Source organism: Triticum urartu, chromosome 3 (assembly GCF_003073215.2).
Source record: "Triticum urartu cultivar G1812 chromosome 3, Tu2.1, whole genome shotgun sequence".
Taxonomy (NCBI): Eukaryota; Viridiplantae; Streptophyta; class Magnoliopsida; order Poales; family Poaceae; genus Triticum; species Triticum urartu.
This window is the reverse complement of record NC_053024.1, coordinates 351,090,420-351,099,830: the sequence shown is the minus strand read 5'-3', so window position 1 is coordinate 351,099,830 and position 9,411 is coordinate 351,090,420. Positions and strand designations below refer to the sequence as shown.

Sequence of the window (9,411 nt, the reverse complement as noted above, 5' to 3'; positions counted from 1 at the left end):
GAGTTTCCTTGGCCTCGCTGGTTTCTATAGGCGTTTTGTGAGAGATTTCAGCACCATTGCTGCACCTCTCAACGAGCTTACAAAGAAGGATGTGCCTTTTGTTTGGGGTACCGCACAGGAAGAAGCCTTCACGGTATTGAAAGATAAGTTGACACATGCTCCTTTACTCCAACTTCCTAATTTCAATAAGACTTTTGAGCTTGAATGTGATGCTAGTGGAATTGGATTAGGAGGTGTGTTATTACAAGATGGAAAACCTGTTGCATACTTTTCTGAAAAATTGAGTGGGCCTAGTCTGAACTATTCTACTTATGATAAAGAATTATATGCTCTTGTTCGGACCTTAGAAACATGGCAACATTATTTATGGCCCAAGGAATTTGTTATACATTCTGATCATGAATCTTTGAAACACATTAAAAGTCAAGCAAAACTGAACCGTAGACATGCTAAATGGGTTGAATTCATTGAGACTTTCCCTTATGTCATTAAACACAAGAAGGGTAAAGAAAATGTTATTGCTGATGCCTTGTCTCGTCGTTATACTATGCTTTCACAACTTGACTTTAAAATATTTGGTTTGGATACCATCAAAGATCAATATGTTCATGATGATGAATTTAAAGATGTATTGCAGAATTGTAAGGAAGGGAGAACTTGGAACAAGTTCGTTCTTAACGATGGATTTGTGTTTCGTGCTAACAAGCTATGCATTCCAGCTAGCTCCGTTCGTCTTTTGTTGTAGCAGGAGGCGCATGGAGGAGGATTAATGGCACACTTTGGCGTCAAGAAGACGGAGGATATACTTGCTACACATTTCTTTTGGCCAAAGATGAGACGGGATGTTGAGCGTTTTGTTGCTCGCTGCACTACATGTCAAAGAGCTAAGTCACGACTCAATCCTCATGGTTTATATATGCCTTTGCCTGTACCTAGTGTTCCTTGGGAGGATATATCTATGGACTTTGTTTTAGGTTTACCTAGAACAAAGAAGGGGAGGGATAGCATATTTGTTGTCGTGGATAGGTTCTCGAAAATGGCACACTTTATACCATGTCATAAAAGCGATGATGCTGTTAATGTTGCTGATTTGTTCTTTCGTGAAATTATTCGCTTACATGGTGTGCCAAATACTATTGTTTCAGATCGTGATACTAAATTTCTTAGCCACTTTTGGAGATGTTTATGGGCTAAGTTGGGGACTAAGCTGCTTTTTAGTACTACTTGTCACCCCCAAACTGATGGACAAACTGAAGTAGTCAATAGAACATTGTCTACTATGCTTAGGGCTGTTTTGAAGAATAACAAGAAAATGTGGGAAGAATGCTTGCCTCATATTGAATTTGCTTATAATCGTTCATTGCATTCTACTACTAAGATGTGCCCTTTTGAAATTGTGTATGGTTTCCTACCTCGTGCACCTATTGATTTGTTGCCTCTTTCATCTTCGGAGAAGGTTAATTTTGATGCTAAATAACGTTCTGAATTGATTTTAAAAATGCATGAGTTAACTAAGGAAAACATTGAGCATATGAATGCTAAATATAAACTTGCTGGAGATAAGGGTAGAAAACATGTTGTGTTTGCACCTGGAGATCTTGTTTGGTTACATTTGCGTAAAGATAGATTTCCTGATCTGCGCAAATCAAAGCTAATGCCACGTGCTGATGGTCCTTTTAAGGTTTTAGAGAAAATAAATGATAATGCATATAAACTTGAGCTACCTGCAGATTTTGGGGTTAGTCCCACTTTTAACATTGCAGATTTGAAGCCTTATTTTGGTGAGGAAGATGAGCTTCTGTCGAGGACGACTTCATTTCAAGAAGGGGAGGATGATGAGGACATCAATACCATTGTTACACCCACAGCCCCTACTGTTACATATACTGGACCAATTACTAGAGCTCGCGCACGCCAATTAAATTACCAGGTACTTTCGTTTCTTGGTAATGATTCTAATGTTCATGAGATTATGATGCTGCCTAAATTGGATACATTTGTTTTGCTTACAAATGAAGGGCCTAGCTTGGAGAAGGATGAACATTAGAGCAAGAACACGCATGGAGTTGATGGCATGCGCAAGGGGATCAAGAACGAAGTTACAAGTGATGATTTCAGGACTTTGAAGCCGCCATAAGGAGTGCATGAAGCCATGGACGAAATATACAAGATGCCACTTCATAATATTCGTCCATAGGCTATTCTAGGTGCTGCGTCACATTATTAATGGGCCAGGCCCATGTAATTTCGAAATACTTAAGTATAGGCTATTTTTAGAGTCCGTATGTGTGGGGAAACAAGAGTTAGGGTTGGTTTCGGACCCCACCCTCAAGGGCCACGAAATTCCCCCCTCTTCCTCCATATATACAGCCCTTAGGGCGTCGTTTAGACTTTGGGTTTTGTTTAGATTAAAAGTTCGCCATAGCTGCAACTTCTCGTACTTCGTTTGTGTCCAACGACCAGACCAAGACGTCACAGAACCCCACCTTGATCAATAAAGCTTTCATCTTATATTCGCAATATCCAGATTGCAATCTCAGTTTCTTACTTGTTCTTCGTTTGCCTGCAGGAAATAGACCTTCGTGGTCAGGTTGATCGTGCTCCGGCGTGGTCAATAACCTCTCGGAGTTGGTTTAGCGATTGCTAAGGCGCGACGTCGTCGCACGTTCGTAGTCGGATCTCAAAGTCGACTTCCTCCAAAATGATAGCCACCATCTCATCGAAAGATGGAACACCTTTGCCCCTATCAAGTGGTATCAGATTTCTAGGTTGCTCGGTGAGATTTTACAGTTTTTCATAATTTAGATCGAGTCTGTTCTTCGTACCTATAGTCCACGAAAAAGCAAAAAAAATAGGGTTAGTTCATCCTATCCGAACCAATCTGAACCTTTGCATAATCTTTTCTGTATTTGCTTTGTTGAATTTGCGGTTGCATCGTCGTGTCAAGTTGCTGGTCTTAGCGTCTAGTCCTTTAGAGTTTCGAGTTCTGTTCACACGTTGTCACGTCGCCGCTGCCATATATCACCATCTCATCGAAACATCGGGACACCTTTGCCTCTATCACGTGTGCGATGCAGGGCATATGGTTTGGTTCAATTAACTGTTTGAGATGAGGAGGAACATAAGAAACGGGCAGCCAGATGAAGGTGTGTGCGATATAGAGCATACGGTTCACTCGGATGAATTGTTTGTGATTAGGCAACACAAAAGAAACGGTCAGCCAGATCAAGGTGCGTGCAATATACGACATACGGTTCACCCGGATGAACTATTTGCATTGAGACAAGAGAGCAGAAATGGTTCAATATAATAAGATGTATGTCATACGTAGCAAACAGGTCTGTAATCAGAAATTTGTGTGAAGACCGATAATAATACAGTCGATTACTGCTAATAAGACGTGTGTGTAGTGCGATGGGATTGGATACAGAACAACAATATATATATATATAGGGTGGATCTATTCTAATAACATCCTTAAGACCTTATTCTAATAATACCTAGTCTGATTCTGATAACACTGACTGCGAGACACGGAAGTCCAAACCCCCAACCAAAACCGAACCGAACCGGAAAAACAAACAAAGGAAGCCACTCCACCCCACCACTTCGCCTTGCGTGCCCCACCTACCCTGATCCACCTCCTTCTTCTTCCCAACCACCACGACCAACTCCACCTCCTATGGTGCGGCCCTCGGCCACCGGCCACCTACCGGACCTGCGCCGCCTCCTCGTGCGCCCCCTGCACCTCCCCCTCCCCGCACCACCTTCTACGCCCTCCCTCCTCCTATTACGCACCAGATCGGCCCCGTCGACGTTCTCCCGCAGTTTCCCCACGTCGGATCCGCGCGTCGCCCTCTCCGTCCCCGTCCTCCTGCCGGCGACTCTCCCCTTCCCATCCTCCTCCCAGCGAGTCTCCCCTCCCCGTCCTCCTGCCGACGAGTCTCCCTTCTCGTTCCTCCACCACCTCCCTTCCATCCCTGGCCACTGCAGCGTGCTGCCGCACCCTCCCTACCGCAACAACTTCGGCCCCAACCCGGCCACCACTGTATCCACCCCGCCCCTCCGCCTTCGACCATGGCCGCCCGTCCGCCGAGGGCCGTCTTCCCGCCGCATCCACTGGCCTTGACCGTCCTCTCCTCCCCTTTGATTTTTTTCTTTTCAGATTTGGGAACAACACTGCAGTTCTCTTGGGGCGTCAGTGCGGTGCGACTGGATTTTCAGTCCAACGGTGAGCGTGCTAGCTGTCCGGTGGCATGAGGCTTCCTCTTCGGCCCAGCCAATGAGTTTTTTTGTTAATTTTTGTTGCAAAATTCATATGTTTATGCTCTAAACATGGTTCACGGTTGATGGTTATGCAGCTCTCCTGTGCGTCCACTGCGATCCGGTGGCCGTGGACATGAAGTTCATCAACCAGTTGTTTCTCTTTCCATTTTTTTAGTTTCATTCACCTGATGCAGATGAGAAACCGCCTGCTCCCCACTTCCTCCCCTTCCTTCCTATTTTTGTGCTTGTAGTTTGGCGACCGTGACAGTGTAGCTCGGAGGTTCCCGTGGTGCAGTTTAGTCCTCAAGCGCTTGCAGCCTTGGGCATTTTTGCGTGCGGTTGCAGTTCGTCGGCGACAGACGTGCAACCTCCAGCCGGATGCGGGATCATGTGCGCCCCCAACCTCCTATGCAGTGAACCTGTGCTCCGTCGGGAGCTCTTGGAAATTTACCATACTTTATTTTGTTTCTAAAATCGTGTTTTTTTGTTTGCTTGTTGAACATGAACAGAAGTTCATTATGTACCCTTGTTTGTAAAAAAGTGTCAAGAAAAAGTATGAAGTTCACTACTTCAATTGGCGTGGTTTGCTACTTTCATCTCCTGCAGTGCAGAACACACGAGGAAAATAATGTCAAAAAACCACGGTTTACTTTGATTGGCTCCGAGGGTCACTTCTGCTCATGCTCACTAATTGCGCAGTTCACCAATCTCAACCATGCAAAATTCAAAAAGGTGTTTTGGAAAAAAATCAGTACACTTGCCTCGGTAATTCACTTCGAACGTATTTATAAAAAAGTAGTTTGAAAATGACAAAAAAGCCACGTAGCCCACTTCGATTTGTGTTGCTGTTCACTTTAACTTTGATGTGCACTCAATCATCCCACAAGGTGTTTTGTGTTTCATAAAAAATGTTAGAAAAATGACGAAAGAAATTATGAAGCCCGCTTGCCTGTCTGATGCAGTGCGGTTTTCAGTCTAAAAGCAGTGTGGTTTTCTTCCTCGTCTTCAATAATTTACGTCCCAAAAAATAGAAATTATGCAGCTCGCTTGCCCGTCCGATGTAGTGCGGTTTTCATTCTAAAGCAGTGCTATTGGACATGTGATGTTGTCTATCCCGTAAGTGCAAAAAAATTGTTAAGGAAGCAAAAAAAGTAATTTGGTTCACTTCTTGATAGTGTTGTGGTTCATTTACACCCGATGTGAAGTGCACTCTACTTTCTCGTCCTTAAAAAAATTATGTTTGAATAAAAAAACATGTAGTTCTCCTACCTGTCTGATGCAGTGCGGTTTTTTGTCCGACGCAGTGCGGTTTTCAGTCGGATGAAGTACCAACATCGATTTGGGTGTCGAGAAAAACAGAGTGTCCGCATTTCGGTAAATTTGATAAACCTCTTAAACCGTAAATAATTACAGAGAGTGTTCTACATGAAAAAGTTGTGCCTCATCGATATCTTTCCAACGGCGTATCGTTTGAATCATTCCGATCAGCGGTTTGTAAAAATTTCACGAAAAACGGCCGCTGCCACTCGTCGTCCGCCGCACGATTTTCAAAATTAACTTAAAACCATAAGGAGTCTCAAAAGTATTTCAACATATGAAAGTTGCGCCTCATCCATAGCTTTTCAGCGGTAGATTACACGCCTTGTTTCGACAAACGGTTAAAAAACTGGAGCGAAAACAATACCAAAAATTTGATTTTTTTTGAAAAACAGAATTCCGCGATTTAGTAAATTTGAAACTTCTCTTAAACCATAACGAATTAGAGAAAACAATAGTTATAAAAAAGATGCGCCTCGAAGATATCTATCCAACGGTGTATCATTTGCCTCATTCCGACGAGCGGTTTAGAAAGAAAAAAACAAAAAAACGCTCGCTGCCACTCTTTGTGGGCCGCACCGTTTTTGAAACTGCTCTTAAACCGCGGAGAATCTCGAAAAGTGTTCAACATGGCGAAGTTTCGCATAATCCGTAGCTTTCCAACGATATATTACACGCCTCGTTCCGATAATCAGTTAAAAAATTAGAGCGAAAACAGTACAAAAAAACACTATGCGCAGTTTTTTCCGACACGAAGTTCACTAGTCTCTCTAATGCAGTGCTCTTGCTAAAGAAAGTGCAGTGCCCTCGCGTTGAGCATGCAGTGCGGAAGTGTTATCAGAATAACTATTCTAATAATATTATCAGAATAGACGGGCTGTATATATAGGTGGCTACTACAACCATGGCATTTGCACACACCAAAGTAAACTATTACATGCATAATTACATAGGTGGCTATTACACACATGACATTTCCACACACCAAAGTAAACTATATATTACATGAATGATTAACTAGGATAAACGATCATCTGATCAGCATCTACCTCTTGTGACGCTTGCTATGGTTGTGGCTCGATCCGGCCTTCTCGATCTCCGTAACAAGGCACTTCCTCATGTCAATGATCCGCATGTGCATCTCGTGGCATGTGTACTGATACGTCTCCAACGTATCTATAATTTTGGATTGTTCCATGCTATTATATTATCTGTTTTGGATGTTTAATGGGCTTTAATATGCTCTTTTATATTGTTTTTGGGACTAACCTACTAAACGGAGGCCCAGTGTCAGTTTCTGTTTTTTTACCTATTTTAGAGTTTTGCAGAAAAGGAATACCAAACAGAGTCTAAACGGAATGAAACCTTCACGATGATCTTTCTTGGACCGAAAGCAATCCAGAAGACTTGGAGTCGAAGTCTAGAACTCCACGAGGAAGCCACGAGGAGGGTAGGCGCGCCCCCACCCTCGTGGGCACCTCGTAACTCCACCAACGTACTTCTTTCGCCTATATATACTCTTATAACCTAGAAACATCTGGGAGAGCCACGAAACCACTTTTCCACCACCGCAACCTTCTGTACCCGTGAGATCCCATCTTGGGGCCTTTTCCGGCGATCTGCCGGAGGAGGGATCAATCACGGAGGGCTTCTACATCAACACCATTGCCTCTCCGATGAAGCATGAGTAGTTTACCACAGACCTTCGGGTCCATAGTTATTAGCTAGATGGCTTGTTCTCTCTCTCTCTCTCTCTCTTTGATTCTCAATACAAAGTTATCCTCGATGTTCTTGGGGATCTATTCGATGTAATACTCTTTTGCGGTGTGTTTGTCGAGACCCGATGAATTGTCGATTTATGAACAAGATTATCTATGAATATTATTTGGTTCTTCTCTGAATTCTTATATGCATGATTTGATATCTTTGTGAGTCTCTTCGAATTATCGGTTTAGTTTGGCCTACTAGATTGATCTTCCTTGCAATGGGAGAAGTGCTTAGCTTTGGGTTCAATCTTGCGGTGTACTTTCCCAGTGACAGTAGGGCAGCAAGGCACGTATTGTATTGTTGCCATCGAGGATAAAAATATGGGGTTTATATCATATTGCTTGAGTTTATCCCTCTACATCATGTCATCTTGCTTAATGCGTAATTCCGTTCTTATGAACTTAATACTCTAGATGCATGCTGGATAGCGGTCGATGTGTGGAGTAATAGTAGTAGAATCGTTTCGATCTACTTGACACGGACGTGATGCCTATATTCATGATCATTTCCTTAGATATCTTCATAACTATGCGCTTTTCTATCAATTGCTCGGTAGTAGTTTGTTCACCAACCGTAATACATGCTATCTTGAGAGAAGCCACTAGTGAAACCTATGGCCCCCGGGTCTCTTTCCTATTATATTACATCTCTTTTATTTACATCGCATCTCGTTTACTATTTTGCAATCTTTACTTTCCAATCTATAAACAAAAATACCAAAAATATTTACTTTACTATCTCTATTAGATCTCACTTTCGCGAGTGGCCGTGAAGGGATTGACAACCCCTTATCGCGTTGGTTGCAAGGTTCTTGATTTTTTGTGCGGGTACTAGGGAACTTGTGCGTTTCCTCCTACTGGATTGATACCTTGGTTCTTAAAACTTAGGGAAATACTTACGCTACTTTGCTGCATCACCCTTTCAACTTCAAGGGAAAATGAACGCATGCTCAAGAGGTAGCAAGAAGGACTTCTGGCGCCGTTGCCGGGGAGATCTACGCCAAGTCAAGACATACCAAGTACCCACCATAAACTCTTCTCACTCGCATTACATTATTTTCCATTCGCCTCTCATTTTCCTCTCCCCCACTTCTAAAACGATTTTTGAAAACCTTTGCCTTTTCTTCGCCCATCTTCCGTTTGTCTCTTTTCGCTTGCTTCTTGTGTGCTTGTGTGTTGGATTGACTGTTTGTCATGATGGTTCAAGATAATACTAAATTATGTGACTTTTCAATACCAACAACAATGATTTTATTAGCACTCCGATTGCTCCTACTACCGATGCTGAATCTTGTGAAATTAATACCGCTTTGTTGAATCTTGTTATGAAAGATCAATTTTCTGGCCTTCCTAGTGAAGATGCCTCTACCCCTCTAAACAACTTTGTTGATTTGTGTGATACGCAAAAGAAGAAAGATGTGGATAATGATATTGTTAAATTGAAGCTATTTCCGTTTTCGCTTAGAGATCGTGCTAAAACTTGGTTATCTTCTTTGCCTAAAAATAGTATTGATTCATGGAATAAGTGTAAATATTATTTTATCTCTAAGTATTTTCCTCCCGCTAAGATCATCTCTCTTAGGAATGATATTATGAATTTTAAGCAACTTGATCATGAGCATGTTGCACAAGCTTGGGAGATGATGAAATTAATGATATGTAATTGCCCTAAACATGGTTTGAATTTGTGGATGATTATACAAAAATTTTATGCCGGACTGAATTTTGCTTCTAGAAATCTTTTAGATTCGGCCGCGGGAGGCACTTTTATGGAAATCACTTTAGGAGAAGCTACTAAACTCCTAGACAATATTATGGTTAATTATTCTCAATGGCACACCGAAAGATCCACTAGTAAAAGAGTTCATGCGATTGAAGAGATTAATGTTTTGAGTGGAAAGATGGATGACCTTATGAAATTGTTTGCTAATAAAAGTGTTTCTTCTGATCCTAATGACATGCCTTTGTCCACTTTAATTGAGAATAATAATGAATCTATGGATGTGAATTTTGTAGGTAGGAACAATTTTGGTAACAACGCGTATAGATGAAACTTTAATTC

At 42.2% G+C, this 9,411-nt stretch overlaps 1 long non-coding RNA gene across 1 annotated transcript; it reads left to right on the top strand.

Annotated features, from left to right (window-relative positions):
- Window positions 1-3,548: 3,548 nt before the first annotated feature.
- LOC125543967 lies at window positions 3,549-4,840 on the top strand. Its single transcript, XR_007299170.1, has 2 exons — window positions 3,549-4,231; window positions 4,362-4,840. It is a non-coding gene; the product is annotated as an uncharacterized LOC125543967 (long non-coding RNA).
- The last annotated feature ends 4,571 nt before the right edge of the window (window positions 4,841-9,411 follow it).